The following is a 17,556-nucleotide window of genomic DNA, read 5'->3' on the forward strand; positions in this document are numbered from 1 at the left end:
GAAAAACGTCCAAGTAACAGAGTATTAAAAATTGACCGATTTGACAATCCTAAATTGCGAATACAACTGATTGAAGGCAAAGGCTTTCAAAAACTGATGTCCATCGTTGCATCAAAATACAAAATACCGTCCCGTAATACTATATAAATCTCAAATCGAACAAGTATACTTAAATCGTACATCTGCTCTGTTAGAAGAACTTGATCGAGTTCAAGTTGATACTGTACGTAGCTCTGACGACTGATACCTGGTTATCAAACGCGACAAAGAGTTACATTACAATTACGCAGCAGATTATTTTTTTTTAAACAAAAAGCACTGTGAACAACTTATGATTTTATTTCTTGTGTTTATCTTATAAATAAAGTGAATTTAAAAAGTGTTATATCAAATTTCTTCGGGCACGAAGTGCTCATCATTATCACAACAGAAATACATTTACGGATAAGCCTCTCATCAGTGTATCTGATTTTATTTCTACAGAACAGAACAAGAGATTACAATGTTTTACAGTCTTCAATTTACTTGTTCATATTTATTTACACTTTTACCGAGTACCCGTGTACTCGATCGGAAAAACGTCCAATTAACCGAGTATTGAAAATTGACCGATTTGACATCCCTAATTTATATTTTTTCATTTAAATACAGATCTTCAATTATACATCAATGATTTTTGTACCATCATTTTCAGTCAATCACACATAATATTATACACAAACCACTCAATGATATTTGTTGATTTTCTAACTTTCATAATAATAACTTGAATAATGTTGAACTCACAATAACATTTGCATTACTTTGCAAGACATAATTGTCTAGTCTTTTTTATATTTCAGATGTTGATAAGCTTTGTCTGCTAACAGAAAATAATATATAGCAAAATAGATTTGAGTGCTTTTATTTAAATAAGAATTATCAATATAATCTACATTGTACAAGCTAGGACCTGTTAAAAATGAAATTAAAAGAAAATCATATCTGCTTGTGTTTTAGATTTGCAAAATCATTTCCATATTTTCATTAAAAATTGACTTGTTTTGTCAATGAATGTCTGTATTTTAAAAGAGAGGAGGCATTAAATGTCACTGTTTTTATTTTGGCTTTTTGGCTGGGATATCCCTGATTGTTGATAATGAGAAGTATTTTATAATCAATAATTCCACTGCTGAAAAACAATGTAATGAAACAATTCATAGCTCTCAAAACAAATATTTCAACACAGAAGAAACTGTAATATTAGTTATATTTGAAAGTACATTGAGTTTACACGTTCATAACTACAAGCTCTAATTGAAATAAGGCAGATTAATTTACCCTTGTACCAAATTAATCTCATTTAATTGACGGAAGCACATATAATATTGTTAAAACTAATAATGGTACAAATTGGCAAAAATCTAAAAGTCATCTTGGTACGAGTTAATTAGTTGGTATCTCTTCCGCTTCCGCCACTCAGAAAAAGAGCGCGGCAAAGGAAATCTCCATTACAAATTATTATCCGAAGAAAGCGAAACAATCTGCACAAACCAATCGTCAGAAAATGCCGCCAGTGAGAGGAAAAGTAACCACGCGGTCCAGGAAGGATCGGGACCGTAACTTCGTGTCACCAGGCAGAGGGCGAGGAATTCTGAGGCGACCCAACCATCCCAAACGGCCCTCGCACGATGTCCCACCAAACACAAGACCACCGCAAACGGGAAACCCGGCCAGGAGGCCAACCACACCTACGCAACCAACCACAGTAACAATGGCGGACCCCATGCTTCACACAGCAGATCTCTCAGAGGGCCTAGACGAGGCTGAGACCTCGACCTCCCCACAGCAAATGATTGATCTCTTAACACAATCAATGAGGAATTCGATGGCCCCCCTTTCAACATCTCAGACTACCAACCGGCCCAGACCCCCAGCTGTATCGACCCTATCAGCGCCCACGTCCCCCAAAAATTCAAACAAAAGATTTGGGAGGGAAAATTTATTGACCTATCAATATTATTAAAATCGGCGCAGGAAATCTCAGACCACTTAGATACACAAGGCCAAATTCAAATACTTAATGGCACAATGTGTCTTTTTAAGCAAAAAACACGCACCTTTTTGTCAATTAACAAATGGACGTCAGCCTTCCTCATCTTTACAAGTATAATGTTAGAAAAATACAGAGCAAGAGCCCAAGAATTTTTGAAATATATAAGGGATATAAGAATGGCCGCTGATAGATCTGGGAACGGTTGGTTCACCTATAATGGACAATTTAGGCTGCGCAAAGTATCTGACTCACATTCATCTTGGGGTATCATAAAGTCCGAACTCTGGTTGAAACACGTTACAAACAACTATGTCACATAGGCCCAAGAAAAGCCCATATCCCCCACACAAAATACCTACCCTCATCACAAACAGTCCAGCATTACAATGGCTGAGAAAAATGCAAACTCCACATCAAATCGTTACTGGTATGATTTTAATTCAGGCAAGTCATGTTAATTTTACCCAAATTGCAGGTTTTTTTCACTAGTGCAATTCATGTGGCGGATCACACCCCTCAATCAAATTCGAAATTCTAACATGGATATCAACAGTTTAGGAAAAACTCCAATTGATGTCCACATTTTGTCTGCTTATCTACAAGGCTACAGCGCTAAATATTTTCTTATAAATTGTTTTCTACACGGTTTTCTACTCCAGTACAATGGCCCAAGAATTTACATATAGCGAAACACAAAATACATAAAGAACTCCGGCTTTGCAGGGTGGGGGACCATTTTAATATTCACCATACCAATTTTGAAAAAGCTCGTTACATCGCTTCAGTCTGTGTTTCACTCTACCTACAAGGTTAAATTGTTTACATGTGCCTTTTCACTCGCATACTTTGCATTACTCCGTGTAGGGGAACTCAACTGTAAAAAAAACATTGTACAGACACCAGCAGGTCATTTTGGTATGCATAGCTTTCACATTGATAGGGCAACAGACCTTTCAGGGCACACTAGATTCTGAAATTCATAAGTTTAGTAGATGGAAATCATTAGCTTTTCTTAAATACATAGGGATCATGTAACTTGGTCCACAACATCCCCATACCTATTTAAAATCAAGGACATTTGCCCACCTATGGGAGGAGGGAAATTTGAACGTTTATATAGTGAATTTTAACCCAGAACTAACCAACCCAGAGCATTGCAGGTCAAAAAATATGGATCATAGGGTCTTCCATTCTTTACTGAGCAGGGGAAGCAGCCAAACACTGCTCAGGGGGACAAAGCATGAACCTTCCTGCCACACTGCAATGGAGAACACAGGGGGATGCACTGGCACGAACTCGACCCAAAAAAATCCTACAGCTCATCAAACAAGAAGTACCCACCAATTAAACAGTAATTCATTTAGGATCCAATCACTTGGTAACGCCAAAATTAACTAGCAAAAAATTCATACAAGAGATTCAGTGCAGCTTTCTGCGATATAATGCCCTTCTCCCAAATACTAAATTGGTGTGGTCACACATTCTACCACGCCGTTATTGGCATGGAGCCCCATTGAACAGTGGAAAAAAGATTGACAAGAAACGCAAAAGAATTAACAAAAATATATCTAAATTTGTCACAGAATTAGGTTAGGTCGTTATTCATCATGCAAACATATCCGTCGCTAATACAGACTTGTTCAGATTTGATGGAACCCACCTCTCCGAGCTGGGCAACAGAACCTTCTTAAATAATGTAAAAAGTGGTTTGTGGTCCCTCATTCAAGGGAAGGGGAAAGTATCCCCTAATATAAAGTAATGGAGGAACATCATATCGATGTCTGTGGCGGGTCCGGGGGATAAGTGGGTGGGTTGTGAATATATCTGGCTCGTTGTTTCCCTGCCCAGCCAGCAGATAAGTTGGTGGGCACTTTGTTGGGTAGACAGGTTGTCTACAAAGTATCCAACCTATGGCAATGTTTAACAAAAGTAAAGTCAAAAGTCACGTAAGAAGTTTTTGGATTGGGGTCTTTGCCAAGCCTGCAGGCCTGGGGCCCCCTCCACCTCTTGTAACAGGAGGGGAGGCTTAGTACTGGAGTACTTGGGTGTTAAAGTACTGCTGACCAGAAGCAATCACCGGAAGCAGAGTATACAGATGTGCTTGCAACTCTCCCGGGCCCAAATGTCTAGTACCCAAATTTGTGATCCCAGGCACCTGTGACCAACACAGGGCCACTGGTTTTGCCCGGTACTCTTTAGTCGGTATGCCAGTTGTCCTTCCCTGACCCTATTCTTTATTGTACATCTATGCAATGCGGCCTATTATTGCCAACTACCTTTTTTTCCATCACAGTTATGAATAACACGTGATTGTACATGTATGCTTTTTTCAAGTCTTAAAAAAATTAAATGAAAACCATCCACCTGTTGTCAATTGCAAAGTTAACACCAAGGAAAGGGAATAGAGACCTTATGGGCATAAGGAATCATGTAGCAATGCATGTCAGGTCCCGCAGGGCAGCGATTACCTGACTGTTCAATTAATTAAAGCACAGGGATGCTGCCAGCATGTAGAATGTATAGATACTTGTATATCACAGTTAAATATTAAATCTCTGTTAAAGTCAAAAGTTATAAAATATGGAGGTTAAAATCCAACCTGTGTAAAAATATTCAAACTTCAGAGGATATATCATCAACATTGCTACAAAATACATGTAAATATTTTCTCTGCATTGATAAATTAAGGGTGGAAGAAGAGAATGTAATCAGTTATTATTATCTAAAGTATTCGATTACAATCAATTACAGGAAAAAACTGACTGTAATCGATTACTAGTATTAATCGATTATACAAAATTCCTCGGAGTAGTCGATTATATTTTTCGTGTCCATGCCTGTTTTCACCTTTAACAAGGTATTAATTTAGTCAAGCAATTGCCCATTCCTTCAATGTATTTTATTTTCTATAAATTACGTTCTTTATTGAAGGGGGACATTTTTTTATGGCGCTTTTGAAGGTCCGTTCTGTCACCTTTACAAGTTTTTATGCTGCAAAAATAAATCCTGTCGAAATTTTCCCTTAAGTTTAAGACATAAAGATACCTGAAATACAGAGGTGGTACAAATACTATACTGCGTTTTAATGTCCGCCTTGCCTCTCTGTAGTTTTTTAAGCTACGAAAATATACTCTGTCAAAATATTTCCCTTTATGAGATACGAGGGGCGTTCAATAAATAATGTCATTGGGGCTCGAAAAGAAACAAAAAACGCTCTTCAATGACTTAGTCTTAACGATTTTACTAAAATATTCTCTTTTAATTAAAACGCATATCTGTAACATTTTCATTCAATTTCTAATTGTTTTTCGAACATATTTTTAAGTATGACCCTTCCTATACTGGAATATGGCAGATCCTATGATTTGCTGACTTGTTTTTTTTCTTTCGACAGATGTTTTTCTAAGTTTAGGAAATGAAACTTGTCAAATGTTGAAAGAACTGTCAAATTTTGTTTGTGTGACAAAACATTTACTTTCTGTTTATCCCCTAACTCTTTTACTCTTCAAGGTCTGTGGGTTTGGCCGCCGTCATTAAGACATTTAATGTAGTGTATTCCTCATTCTGTTTCCTTCCTCTCATTAACTTTTCATTTTTTTGCAAAAAAAAAATGGTTTTCTAGACTCCTCCAGATATTTGAACTTCCTTCCCGAATATGTATTTGAAGAACAAGACCTCTAATATTTCAGAAAATAGCATATAAAACTGTTTTATGTTCCTGCAATTCTTTGCACTTGTTAGGCCTTTGCAGTTTTGTCAAGTGCATCTTATTTTAAATTTGTTTTGAGGGATTTAAGCAAAATGGATTCAAGTTTCATTATCTGTTAGAATTTCACACAAATGTGGATAAGTACACTTTTTGATTTTTTAATAGAATTGCTTGGATATTCCTACACGCTGTCGTTTTCACTTTAAAAATATAGGATGACCGTATTATTAGTATTAAATATTTTTACTATAAAATGTTGATTTAAAACAATGTGAACTATCCCCAAAATGATTTTTATTTATTTTGCTTTGTCTTTAAGTCAATAAAAATAATCATTGAAAATTTGTTGAAATTTCGCAAATTTACATCGGTTGTTGTAAGTCATTGTTGCCAAGGACGGTACCCAATTTTTGATGCCCATTATACAATTTTTGTTTATTGAAATCTACATGTTCACTTGTCTATAAAACAGACATTGTTTGCTGTAACTTTCACATATTTCATTTTATATAATTTTGGAATATTAACAGGTTTTACAGCTGCTTTAATGAAGCGTTTAATTTACTGTAGTTTACTGATTCTTGACCATTCATTTTTAATGCAGTGTCTCGAATAGCCCTTGTTTTTCAGCTTTCCATGATGAAATAATGCGATGAAATGTGGTCACACAAACTGTTATCAATTCATTAAAGATCCAATAATGAGAGTAAGTCAAGCTTTATGTCATATGACTACTATGTTGTATGCCATCGAGCTAGTGACATTATTTATTGAACGTCCCTCGTATGATGAAATAAAGAGGGCGGAACTTTAATTATACAGGTACTGTGTTTTAAGGTCCACCCCATTCCCTTTTCAATTGTTTTGCTGCAGTAAAGAACAATATAAAATCACTCCCTTTTAAACATGAAGATAATTGAAATATAGAGGGCGGACCTTTTCTAATAACTGCTTTTTAAGGTCTGCCCTGCCATTTTTCTCTTTTGTTAATTCGTAATTTTTAGGACTAGGAACTAGAGATAAGGAACAGTATTTAAGGACCCTCTCTACACAAGTGCAAAAAATGTTTTGGACATTGAGAAAAATATATTGTATAAAGGAGTTAATATGGAGCTTATTTATTTAATTTTCACTGTATGGTTCGCGGCATTTACCCTCGGGAAAAATGTTCAAAGACAACACAGTATTACTGAATAGAAATCACTGTTTATTATTTCAGTAGAGAAAATACATGATAAGAACCTGTTCAGTTAATTTATCCTGACCTTTTAAATTGTTTAGAATACTACAATTAATTACAAATTGGGAAATATATTGTAAATTTCTAGTTTTTAGAATTTTGACCTAAGGACAGATCGCTCTAACAGCAGAAAAATACCTTAGAATCAGAACTCTTTAGTGTGCAGTGTATATAGGGTTCTTAAAATCAAAGCCGCTCCTTGTCATAATCGGGAAATACCGGAAAAATTCATCGTGGATTCAATGTATAAATAATTTTAATGGACTAACAATTAGTATGAAAAACGTCAGTCAGCATTTGACTTAAAGAAGCTCTAAACACTAGCAAAAACTGTTTTTGGACTCATAGAAAAACATATTATATAAAGATGTGCATATTGAGACCTTTTCCTTCATTTAGAACAAAGGGTACGTGCCTTTGCGCAGGAAAAATGTTCAAAGACAATGAACTATTTGTGAAAAGGAATCACTTTTGTTTAATTACATTGGGAAAAAAATGAAAATAATAATTTTAATTTCTTACTTTTGGTCTTATATAATGCTGAACATATTCTAATTTATTACAAATCCGGTATTATACAGTAAATAACAATTTCTTTATCAAAGGGCAGATCACTCAAACTGCATAAAACTACCCTGTAAATAGAGCTCTTTAGTGTGCAGTGTTTAGAGAGGCCTTAATGATAAATTGTATGCGCTGACAAGGTCATTGTATCGACCATAGAACTTACGAAATGGTGACTTTATACGCGACTGCTGATATTCTTGTTTCATCAACTTGTTTCCCAATAATTTACCTCTTTTTTAGAAATTGCTCATGCTTTTGCGTATCGAATCAACTGAGATATATACACTCCGTATGCAGGTGATGAAGGTATATTGCTGCATAAGTAAGGGATGTTGACGATAGAAAAGTTTAAAAATGATATATTATGAAATAGGAATCTTATTGTCATACATGTATTTCCTCTTATGGGAATAGGAATTTGAACACATATTACAAATTATCGAATAGGAACAACAACTAATAGGAATCACATTCTCTAGAATAATATAGATATGTTTTAGAATAAGAATAATCTCATTCTAAAGGTTTTGCTCTGAAAATGATGAATTTGTAAGTCGAGACAGCTACTGATAGATAAGTTCGCTACAGGGATTTCACCAACCTTTTTTAAAGTCAGCATTACTTACATGCTATGGTCTCTATATTGATCTTTTTCACGAATATAACCTAGCTTTCATTGGATTCATTTTGGCCGATGTTTTTCAATTTTTTGGCTTTTAATTTTGTTAATTTTTATACTACATTTGACTAAATAGGATGTACTGGCCACCTTATAAATATATATAGGGTTCACTTTCTAAAAACCAGATTCCCAGGATTTTTTGTTTTATGCCCTATTCATAGTATTTTTAATTATTTATGGTTGCTATGGGTTTTAGAACGTATTGTCAAAAAATAAAGTTGTTATGATTGAAGATAAATAAAACCGTGCACTGATCAAAATGTACATAATAAACGGGATGATAGGTTTATTTCTATTATTCTTGAAAAGAGAAAAATGTACATAATAAACGGGATGATAGGTTTATTTCTATTATTCTTGAAAAGAGAAAAAATTATAAATATATATAAATAGAAAGAGAAAGTGATAAATCCCGTAAAACAACTTCCCAGTTCAAACAATGTTCTACATGTAATTCTAAGGTGGGGTCAATATCCAACAGGGTCAATTTTCAACTTGTTCAGGTCATCAGAAATAAAAAAAAAATATCAAACTGTTGAATAATGACACCGGGTATAAATCAATACCTGGTCTCAATTTTCAACGGAGAAAAATGAACCCCGGGTCAATTTTCAACTCGGGTCATTATTCAACGTTACACCGCTCGGGCCTTTATACGAAGCGGAGCAAATATTATATATGTGACACCTGTCGTCAGGGGATGTACACTCCTTCATTGCATCTGTCCCTGCTCTGCTCCAAAAAGAGTATTCCACTTAAGTATAGTAGCTAGGTCCCTTTTTTCGTCCTTATTTTACAGAATATACCCAAGGATACGGAATTATTTTTATTTTAATGATGTATAACATAGTATTTCTGACTAAAATATTAATGGTGTGCGATCATTATTCTTAACTCTGAATATCAAGAAATACAAGCCAATTTCCAACACCCACCTCATATACAAATTCCGGAAAACTTTCTTTCAAACAGAGTACGGTTTCTTTATTACATAAACATGGGCGGAAACATTTAAATTAGGTACTATTTAACAGGTCGAGACCACTAGATTTTCTGACATCAGAATAAATTTGCATGTAAATTAGCAAATCTGTTTACTTTACCTACTGCTGAATGAGCCGCAATGCATTATGGGCTACTACAAATACCTAGCTGTGTTGAAAATTTAAGGCAACTTGAATTGTCCTTTGGAAACTTACTTTCAATTCTTTTTTGAGATTTGTGAAAGAAATATTTAAAATGATGTATAATCTTTCATTTTTATGCTCACATTTACAAAATTTTCTTTATGAAGCCTTATATCTACTTATAAGACATCGGCCTAGTATACCATTGTTCAAAGAGACGTATAAGTGCTATCGTGTCGATAAAACATTGAGTTTTTTTCACGTGATAAACGTGGACATAGCTTTAGCAGGTAGTATATAGTTCCTTGGTTTTAGACAGCAGGAGAAACGTGTAATTATTATTTAACCCCTCAATATTATCAGAAAATGTTTAATTTATATGCAAAAGTCAAAGCGTTTGTACGGTATTCGAAGCAACTGTTAAAGCTGACATGAACTCTTAAAAAGCCATCATTTCTCATCTTTGTACGACTTACTTCATTCCTGTACGCCTTTGTCCGCCATATTTCTTCGATTCCGCCATATTTAATTGAAATTTTTGGTCACCTGTACCTGCTATATATAGCCTTGTACGATTGCTTCACTTGAGTGATTTCCTAGCCTAACTGTCGACATGTACACATTTCCGATAACAGTTTTGAGAAGTCCATAAGCTGACCAAATACATGTTTGAAAAGTAAAAAAAATTCAACAAAAAATAGAACTATACCGAGAATTAAATTATTTTTGAATGCATTTGCTGCAAAATAGGAAATAAACTAACAAGGAATACATACATGTACACCAAACACCCATGCAGGTCGAGAAAACGCGTCAAAGGCAGTGATAAAAACATTTACCTGACAACTGCTATCGTTACAGAGATGTGCACATGTCGAAAGAATTATCCTATTTTACTTTTATTGAAAAATGCATCTCAGAAGTCATGTAATCCATTGCTAACTCAACAGTAAAAGATGCTTGGACACACGTGGCCCATGCCGATCATTTTATTTGGTCAGGGAAAATATCAAAGGTTGAAAGCTCAGTGGGGTTGCATGATTGAACAAAAAATGCAAGTAATTTTTTTCAAAAATAAACATTACTCCTGTCTGTATATGTTGTAAATAAAATTTACGATAAAGTACATGGTTTAACTTCACCAAATTCATTAAAAAAGTAGACATTATTACGAATCATTCACCTTTTGGAGATATTTTCCTGTGATAATGGGGGGGGGGTGTAATAAAACATGCATAACACTCTCATAAAATAATGTAAGAAAAACGTCTGAAACAGATTGGATTTCTTTATGATCAATTATTATCAAATAAATACTGTGTATTTGCTTTATTAGACATAATTTAATTTGATTTAAAGTTATTTATAATTTTATGCAATATGACAGAAAAAGTGAGCACGTTTACATACCCCACGCTCCCCCAAAAGTCGAAGTGCTAAAATTCCAAGAAAAAAATAAAGGAATCTTAATTTCCTTGTAATATGCACATCTATACACATTTTGCCCTAAATATCTGCAAAGTTTCACAAAATTGTGTGCAGCGGTTTATGAGGGGTAGCGCTGACAAACTATTCACCTCTATATTCAAGATATGGCCAAAATCTAAATGTAAAAGTGCGGAAATTCCCGAAAAATAGAGAATTCGGAATTTCCTGGTGATGTGCAAATCTACACACACATTGTCTCCTATAAATATCTGCAAAGTTCGACAAAACTCAGTGGTTTATTAGAAGTTGCGCTGACCAAAAAAAAAAAAAAGAAGAAGAAGAAGACTGACTGACGGGTCAAAAACATTATACCTCACACATGGGGTATAATAAACGAGTTTGATTCTTTGATACAATGATAATGAAAATAGAATTCAATGTGAAATAAATTTCTATACATAAATAATTAATAATTATTAGAAAAAGGAAGAGAGAGTAAACTCCTCGTGAGAATTCCACATTCTATGATTCTACCTTAAACTAGCTTTTTAAAAAATCTCTTGTCTGTTGTCCAAGTTCGACACATACGTTTGAGAAGGTATTCGAGAAAGTTCCCATTCCTTCATGTATATTTCTCGTTTATTATATCCCCCGCCTGAAAAGTGGGAGGTTATATAGTAATCGTTATGTCCGTTCGTCTGTCTGTTACGCTTTGGGGTACCCATCTCTTATCCGCAAATCCTCTTATACCACTTAGAGAAATGTAATGAAACTTTCAAAGAATCTTAAGTTTATTACATATTACCATTATGCACCTCCTATTTTACTTTTTGATCTGACACGTTAGCGAAATATGGACTTTGCCATTATAACCATATGGGAGGCAGGGGTATCATTTAGTGAGCTCATTCAGTGGCGGATTTTAGGGGTCGCGCCCGCGCCCCCCCCCCCCCCCCCCCCCCCCCCCCCCCCAAAAAAAAAAATTGTCAAAGTTAGCGTAAATCACAGTTTCGTCTAGAAAATGTAAATATGTCTACTTGGTAGACCTCATTTTTACTCTACAAAATTTCTAGAACCCAGGACCCACTGGGGGCCTCAAGGCAGCCCCCAGACCCCTTGCCTACTCTTGGCGCCCCCTCTAACTTCAATTCCTGGATCCGCGCCTGTCATTGCTCGTAATACATGTACGTCTAGTTTCTCTTTCAATTTGGGCGTTAGGGTTAATTTCCTGTCCAAAATAAAATTATTATTCAATTTATGAAGTTTCGACATCCCGCCTGAGAAAAATCCTTGATCTGTCCGGCCTTAGGCATAATAAATGGTACAGCAAAAAGTGCGTAGGATTTTATACCTATCATTGCCCCAACGGGTGGTTACAGAGAGAGAGAGAGAGAGAGAGAGAGAGAGAGAGTTCAATATACAAAAGAATAAGTAATAATCCGTATTCAACTAGTGTCAAGTATCCCTATCCTAGCTTTTAAAATTATCTCCCAAATTCACCTACAGAAATTATTTATATATATAAAAAAAATACCTAGACTATCAGGCAGGGATACTGAAATCTCGAAATACTTCCTTTGACAACATAATTATAAAAAAGTTACATTCCTCAAAATGCACATACTTTGTGGTCGGAGTGAGACATTTTAAAATAATCTCAAAACTGAATTCGGCAGAAATGTCTGTCTTCCAAGAATATTTAAATAACGATCATGTCAATTTTTTTTGTATGCCCCCCCCCCCCCCCAAGTCCAAAAAATCAAATGCCTAAATGTCAATCTGAACAGGGGATGACCTCTTTCCGTGTGTGTATGTGTTAAAGAATGTACAGATGTACACATAAAAAATTGTATTCTGGTTAATTGTTTTTAAGATTTGAAGTAAATTATTGCCCTATATCAAATTACTTGGTTTAGATTTGAGATTAGTACTAAAATAATCAGTTATAATTGACAAATTAATTTTGCTACGCGAAACAACTGCAGACTATATACATGACTTCGTATAGAATGTATATTAGAACTACATGTAGATAAACAATTCACAATTATAGCTTATGAACATCAGTTATAATACACCCCCCCCCTTCAGCCGCGCAAATACCAAATAACTTCTCTTTCCACTTTTGATATTTTCCCTGACCAAAATCTGATCAGCACGGACTAAGTGTATCGTCGTGCTAGTGTGTACGTAGTAATGACAGTGTGTTTACTATTGAGCTTTTATGAATTTATTTCTTTTTTGTGATACATATTTCAATAAATGGAATTCAGGGTGTATACCACTTGACTTGTGCACATCTTCGAACCGATGCAGTAGCCTTATTACCAGGTATGGGTACGTTTACAGCGTTCGAGGCGTTTTCTCGATATGCATCAATTGCATAGGACCTGCAAATCAAAGACGTTGGTTGTTTTGTTCCATTCAAATGATATAATTTCAAACTGTGTTTGCAAATTTTACTGCTTTTTATTTCAAGTTTATTCTGCATAATTGGCGCACTGTAAAAATACGTACTCATGCATCTAAAGTTCTCTTCCAAATTTGCATTTTTTTCTTTTGATTCAAATCAGTAATCATTCAAAAATATGATTATTATGTTGTTTATTTTGTTTTTGAAATGTCTTGATCACCTCATGTGTTCTTATATGCTTTACCATATGTATTTATTGAAGTTATCATAACACGTGTATCAAACGGACACGTGTTAATCTAGTGTATATGAAGAGTGTCGGTCTGATTGGTTAAAGTATTTATAGAATACCTGTCCTACAGGTATTCTGTTAAAGCACGCACGCTTTAGCGTGTGTAAGATTTAAATGCCATTCGAAGGCTCTTTCTCAGTGCAGTCAGACGTATCTATTCAGTGTCCCCATGGATTATGAGCGGCATTTTCCTATGTCTGACGAAACACATGGAGGTATTCCTTTGTTACTAGAGTCAGAGAAGTCACAGTCCACGTCTAATTCATTTGCATTTTTGCTGCTATTTACACCCGAAAACGTAGCGGGTTAACTGAAATACGAGGGAAACAAGGTACAACATTTGTTTAACAAGGAATTATTAAGAGCTACTTGATAAAAATTCAAGGCATTATATGTTTGTAATAACAAAGCTGTTAAGATACCATGGTAAAAAAAAAAAAAAATTAAACAAGACATAAGTATAATAGAAATACAGACAGTTCTCCAGCAGGGTGGAGACGGCATGAAAGTATCATTATAATGAATCTTAGTAAAGAGAGTAAATTGCTTTTCTTCCAATCCTATGGTAAACATTTTCCCCTTGCTGTTGTTGCTTTCGAATTCAGTTTACATTGCAACACCTCAGTCCAGGGACTTATGCTACAAGTGCATGCAGACGGCCAGGGTTGGCGGCACCCCAACAATCAATACATCAGCGGTTGTGTTAAAAGATACATTTGAGCGTAACAGAAAAGAGGATAAAGAAGTGTTTGATTTTAGTATTTGGTAATGAATCACTGTTTAAGGCCCTGGTACACATTTGTACTGCGGATGTCGAAAATTGAAGTTTTCAAAATGAATAATAAAACTGTATGAAATGAATTCACTGTTTAAGGCCCTGGTACACATTTGTACTGCAGATGTCGAAAATTAAAAATTTTCAAAATGAATAATACAATGGTAGAAAAATAAATTCACTGTTAAAGGCCCTGGTACACTTTTGTACTGTAGATGTCGAAAATTAATGTTTTCAAAATGAATAATTCGAAATATATTAATATAAAGTCATTGTTTAAGGCCCCGGTACACTATTGTACTGCAGATGTGGAAAATTTAAGTTTTCAAAAAATATTCAATAAAGCCATTGTTAATGGCCCTGGAACATTATTATACTGCAGATGTTTGAATGTTGTTTTCTCAGCTTTGGAAATTCAATTCATGTTTATCAAACAGAGTTCATCAAGTTGTGTATTGCAGTGACAAGGCCCTGATACACGCAGATTAACACTGTTGTCTTGAATTAACATTTTTGTTTTGAATTTATTTACTGTGTACGTTTTGCAGAATTGTTTTGGGTTGGTGGGTGAACATCTTTGTTTAACAGCACTCAGGCTCCATCCTTTTATTGTGGAGCCCTTACCCAACCGCTGCCTGAAGTCAAAAGCATGAAATACAAAACGATGTACAGGTAAAGTAGTGGAAGCTACTCATGGGGTATCCTGAGTCCACAATGTGTCGGGATTATCCGACTCTAACAAGCTTGTATAAGAAGGTTGTATAAGAGTTCTAGAAGAGAACAATGTCAAAAGAAACCTTTTAATTTTATCAGCTGTGATAAATAAAAAAAAAAAAAAGTGTTGTGGAAATAATGAATCATTATATGTAATGAATTGTGTACTTGTATTTTCCGTAAGGATATATAGGGTTTTACGTTTTTCTAAAATTGTTGATATTAGTTCTAAGGTCGCATATTTCTTTTTATGAATTTTATCCAAGTTATTAATTGCAAAGATAAAAACTGATGTTTATAAGCAAGGCGCCTTTTGTGTATATGATCACGTACGAATTCTGATACTCGTCCGATTAATATGCTACTTGGATATTTTTTTTTTTTATCAGATACATCAGAGACGTCATTAATTTATTTTTAGTTAAAGATAGTTTAGGACTAAAGATTTTATAAAATGTTGGGAAAATGGTTTGAGGTCAGGCGGTGATACTGCTGCAGCCAGTGTCAGTGATCGTCTTCTTAGGAAACATGAAGCATGGAAGTCGTAAAATGCAAAAGAGTTATGAACACGAAAATGTACAATCAAAACGTTCTGTTTTGATAAAACAGTTGGCTTTGTAATCTTTATTTCTTTTCTTTCTTTATTGTCGAAACTGCACTTACGAGAGCGCTTCTGTACCTACCTATATACGTGTTGTTATTTATTTCATAAATTATTTATGTTCGTTTGAGTGGAAACGAATAAGAACATAAATGTATTTATTGAAGTTATCATAACACGTGTATCAAACGGACACGTGTTAATCTAGTGTATATGAAGAGTGTCGGTCTGATTGGTTAAAGTATTTATAGAATACCTGTCCTACAGGTATTCTGTTAAAGCACGCACGCTTTAGCGTGTGTAAGATTTAAATGCCATTCGAAGGCTCTTTCTCAGTGCAGTCAGACATTGCCCCGCCCACCCACCCTCATAAGTATCATGTTTGTTTTATTAATTATATGTTTTGTTTTGTAGATTGGATGAGTTGTCAAGGAGGAACGTTGAAAATGTATATTTTGTGTATTATATTAAACTGCACTTACGAGAGCGCTTCTGTACCTACCTATATACGTGTTGTTATTTATTTTATAAATTATTTATGTTCGTTTGAGTGGAAACGAATAAGAACATAACGGAGATGTGCACAAGTCGATACCCAATCCCAAAAATCATTCAAGTGTAACGAGCGCATTGGGGGTATACATCGTTACAATGAGACAAGGTATCTGAAAGAAATATGGCGGAATACGGCTATATTTGGTATGAAACAAGTCGTACATAGATGAAAATGTTGCGTTTTTAAGAATTCATGTCAGCTTTAATCTTCTAAAACAACTCCAATATTAAATGTGAGCATGGAGCAGTGTCTTTAGAATATAATCTTTCAATTTCGGTCTAATAAAGTGATAAAGAAGCTCTACAGTTTTTCCGCTGACGAGTTAAATTTTGTGCAGTAAACCGACGAAAACCACGTGTAGCCATTGAATCTTAAAAACATGGTAGACTGTTATGCTTTGGGACTCTTTCACTTGATTGGAGAACGGGCGTGACGAAGACATCGTCACGTGTTGAAAATTGTCTTCCATATAAGGTAGTGGTCTCGACCTGTTTAAAGAAAAGCATTGTGAGCTGTAGCATGAGATAAGATAACTATAATAATAGTAATGCTTGTTTTTGATTTTGGATATTATTCGAATTCTTCTTAACTTGGAGAGGGTGGGGTCTTCTTTTCGATCTTGAGGTATTTTTAGTCGGAGTTTTGAAAATCCCATAATCACCTTTTAATACTTTTAAAATCTATCATTGTTTAATCAAATGTCGAAGTATTTAAACCACTGTATTAATTTTTCTTTTATATTTTCATTCAAAACGTACAAACGAGCGAACATTAATTTACGGCAAAGATACACACAGTAATACACTCCCTTCGTGTGTAAAGGGAGGGGGGCTGAAAAATAATGGAAAAGAAGTAGATACTACACAAAAGTTTGATAAAGGTAAAGAAAAAGAGGAATCCAGATTCCAAAATCGAATAAAATCTATTAAGTAGGAGTGGAAGTCAAACTTTTACTCATAGTGACATAAAGGCGGAACAATTTTTAGGGAGGGGGGGGGGGGCTCAGATTTATCTCAGAAAACAATGTTTCACCCCTGCCAATGATACTACCTTCCTGACATGTATGTGTATTTCTAGATTTCGCGCTAAATGCTGTAAGAAATATTCTTATTAACTTATCGATAATTGATCAATACATGACGTGTACAAATACGTAATTATGCACTTCAAATGTAGAAGTTGAAATGAAGAAACATTTTTATTATATTTCACACGGATTCTTTCGGTCTTATTATACATTTCACAAGATTGGGAGATGACATCCAAAGTCAAAAATCATTTTCTTTGTTGCATTCTGTTATAAAGTATCCGAATAATTTTTCCGAGTTGATGAAATGTGTATCTTATTATAAACATCTACTACAATATTGATTCGTTTTCTCTTTGCAATAACAATGCCCCGGAAAATTGCGATTAC

The sequence above is a fragment of the Saccostrea cucullata genome, unplaced genomic scaffold (assembly GCF_032062105.1).
Source record: "Saccostrea cucullata isolate Sc308-1 unplaced genomic scaffold, CSIRO_AGI_Scuc_v1 ctg1038, whole genome shotgun sequence".
Lineage (NCBI taxonomy): Eukaryota > Metazoa > Mollusca > Bivalvia > Ostreida > Ostreidae > Saccostrea > Saccostrea cuccullata.